The sequence below is a fragment of the Cupressus sempervirens genome, chromosome 10 (assembly GCF_028749045.1).
Source record: "Cupressus sempervirens isolate cs-2001-9-10 chromosome 10, ASM2874904v1, whole genome shotgun sequence".
In the NCBI taxonomy this organism is placed as follows: Eukaryota; Viridiplantae; Streptophyta; class Pinopsida; order Cupressales; family Cupressaceae; genus Cupressus; species Cupressus sempervirens.
Genome location: NC_143127.1, coordinates 70,558,631 through 70,562,759, shown reverse-complemented (window position 1 = coordinate 70,562,759; position 4,129 = coordinate 70,558,631).

The window sequence follows — 4,129 nt, the reverse complement described above, 5'->3', positions numbered from 1 at the left end:
CAAAATAATTACTTGATCAATTAGGGCCAACATCTTAGATGTTTACTCTAAGTTGGATTTTATATTATAATCTCAGTTGACCTAGCAACAATTTTTGAAAAGGAATGGTATTTATGCAAAGGACATCTTGCAAAAAGGAAGTGAAGAAATTGTGTGCTATTGTGATATGTGAACTTTTTGTAAAGAAACTTATGCAAAGTTGATTGTGTGATCTGAGATCGAACTAAGGAAGAATCTATATTCCTAAAGACTAATTACTTGTTTGGGTAGTGATCTCTTCTTGTAATTAGAAGTGCATGTTTGGGTGGTGGACTCATCGTGCATCTACTATACTACAACTCCTAACAAGGTTGGAATCTCCTAACAGGGATTCAAAGTCTCCTAATAGGGACTCTTTATACTAAATTTTCTCATTGACTCCTAACAGGGTCCATCCTCAAACAAGGAACATATATATCACTATATTATCTAATGGGGATCATCCCCACTGGGGTTTTCCCTTGGCTAGGGTTTCCCTAGTTAACAAAATATGGTGTTATGAGTTATCTTTGTACATGGTTATTGTTACTATTCAACATTACTTTATTACTTTCTTATGTATGGTTCAAAGTAATAAATAATATTTAGTTGGCAACTTAAGTTTGTAAATTATTGATTCACACCCCCCCCAGTAGTTCTTATTTCTAACAATGGCATGAAGATTAAAGAAAGCATCATATGGTCTAAAGAAAGCACCTAGAACCTGGTATGCAAGATTGGATAAATATTTGACAAAATTAGGATTTTCTAAAGGTACAGTAGATAGTAACTTATATTTTAGAGAAATTAAGAATGGGTTATTATTCATTGTGGTATTTTTTGATGAAATAATCTTCGGAGGAAATGATGAAGCAAATGATAAGTTTGTTAATGAGATGAAGAATGAGTTTGAGATGAGTATGATTGGTGAGATGAAATTTTTCTTGGGTTTACAAATTGTATAGAACAATGATGGTATTTTCTTATCACAAAAAAATTATTTAAAATACTTATTGAAAATATTTGGCTTAGAAAGTTGTAAGCCTATTAGTACAACTATGATAACTGGTCACAAGTTATCTAGCAAAGATGAGACACCTACAGTTGAGTAGAAGAAGTATAGATCTATGATTAGAGCTTTGAAATATCTGACATGCACCAAACTAGATATAGAAAATGTAGTTGGGATAGTAGCAAGATTTCAAGTTGATCCTAAGGAATTATATTATGCATCAGTAAAGAGGATTTTTAGATATTTGAAGGGTGCACCTAATTTTGGACTATGGTATGAAAAATCAAGTGATTTTACTTTGAGTACTTATACTAATGTAGATTGGGTAGGTAGTATGGATGACAAAAAGAGAACCAATGATGGAAAACATTTCCTTGGAGAAAGATTGGTTTCTTGACTAAGAAAGAAACATGATTTTATTTCATAGAGTATAGAAAAAGAAGAGTATGTTGTTACAACAAAAAATTACAATTAGATCATGTGGATGAAGCAGATGCTAAAGGATATTGGGATAAAGTTTTTGAAAACCTATTATCATACATTGTGATAACACAAGTATAGTGAGTATGTCCAAGAATCATGTGTTTCATATTAAGACAAAACATATACCCATTAAGTATCATGTTTTGAGAGAGAAAGTTGCAAAGAAAGAGATCAAATTAGAGTATGTAAGTACAAAAGAGAAGATTGTAGCTATCTTTATAAAGCCTTTTGGTAAGGAAACTTAAGTGTGGAAATATCTTCCTACACTAATCCCTTAAGGAAAGTATTGTGCAAATTGCCTAATAAATCCTTACAATTTCAAATTCAATATTATGTAAACAATAATATTGCAGTCAACCATGAATACAAAAAAAAAATAGAGAAATAAAACACATAAACACAAAGATATTCCAGTGGGGATAAACCTTTTGATAAAATAACCCCACCCCTCCTAAACCTACACAATGTATTATCTTCAACACAAAGGTTGCAACACACTTGCAATGCAAGTTTTTTTAGGATACAAAAGACCAATCCAGTAGCAACCAACGATGCACTTTTCACTCTACCCTGTATTCAACCCTAAAATTACTTATGTCGTGTACTTTCTATTTTAGGATAACTTCCAAAGAACAACCATATTAGGCTTTTACCATTCTCTGGAAAAGTAGGAACCCAAAAAAATTTTTGGGCTGATGCCTCAAACCCCACACGCTAGATGGAGACTTGAGTATATAGTACTCAATGATTAATTGCCACATGTCTTCATGTCTTCATCCATAATCAAATATCCCACAAATAGCTCTTACATGTCATAGGAATCTATCATAACTATTTCAATCATGATCTCCTTACACATAGTTCAAGATGTCAACACATACAAGTGGAGTGACACATCAACATGCCAACTAGACATGTACACTCATGCTTAATTATATTATTTGCAAAAAAATACATTTATAAAACAAATAATAAGAATAGAAATTATCCAAGGTTGAGACACCTTATTCTTAACACTTTTCCTGAAGATACATTTGAGTATTTGTGAGGTATGCTTGGGATTATACCCCTACCTACTTCTGAGTAGATGATGCAGAAAGTGTATCAGTCCAGTGATATAGAGCACTATTTTTTATCTAGATTAAATGTTGATGCTTCCTATATGGAAGAGTATATGTGATGAGAAAATTCATCAAGCACTCTCGGTAGTTGGTATTGAACAATGTCTTTAGACACTTCAGCTAATTGAAGACTTGGAGCAGATGATTGACATAATGAATCCTTTATCATTGATGTCAATGGGGAAGAGATTGCATGAAAAATATCTCCTATGAATGTATGGGGGAGAAGTATTATAGATGGAAAATATAAGCTCTCTAACATAATGGGAGAGATATTGTAACAATGGGGGAGAAATATTATTGAAAGTGATAGATGTCAATAGGGAGAAACAACTTTGATTTTTACATGAGAGAATTTGTGAACAATTGATTTCCATCCATGTAATTTGTTCCTAGAGTGTGAAAAACCTATGTTGATCCTAAGAATTAGAAAGCACAAATAGAGAAGTATTCCTGTGAGTTTCATATTTGATTGATGAAGAAGATTTGAAAGGGAGAAAATAGTAGCAGCAATAGAGTTTGATTCGGTATTCTTGAAACTTAGACATTTGTCATCTATGTTGTCATCAATACCAAAGGGGGATATTGTTAGCATAAATGTAGGTGGTATTCCTTTTGAGGAGTATCCTAAGCATTACTAGAACACTTGGGGAGATTGTTAGCATGATTGGCATGTTGCATTTGTGACTATGTTTATCATTGATGTCAACATAGCATTATTTCTATGAAGACTAATAGAGTAATAGATAGAAAACAAGATCATATAGATCATGTATTAATGATCAGGTCAAGCACAATTAAGGATGTTTTCTACACTATATCCTGATGACATGGTTAAGTGCACATAGATAGAGTTGAAGACATATGGAAGTTATTCAGAATTTACAGAAGACAATAAGCAGATAGAATACCTAATAAGTGGTTCTGATGATTGATTTGTATCTCTTAGCTAGGATAGAATTGTGATATGCATAGTTAGAATATGATAGAAAATAGCCTAATGATGACATCAACAAGTGCGCAAAGTTATATGTCACACATGTGAGAATTTGTGAAGACTGTGAGTTGACAATGTTGTGTAATTGTAAATAATTATTTATCTCAAAGAGGACCTATTATAATTAATTGGGAAAGCCTCAAGGTTGAATCAATGAATTATTTTGAGGATGTAGTATAAAGGAAGGTTATTTTCCTTGTGGTAAAAAGAGTTTGATTAATACATTCAAGTGTGTGATATGTGAAGTATTTGGTAAATGCAAGTGATCCAAGAGATTATTGGATGTGAAGTTGGTAATCTGGTATCAAGATCTAAAGAGGGTAAGCCTGATTAGAGGATAGAGGAGCTATGCATTTCTATTATTCTATAAGAAATAATATAGAGATTATTTGGATAGCAGGTCCATCACTTTCTACAATTCCTAACAGGGTTAGAATCTCCTAATAGGGATTCAAAGTCTGTTGGCAAGGACTTATATGTACTAAATGTATCTCATTG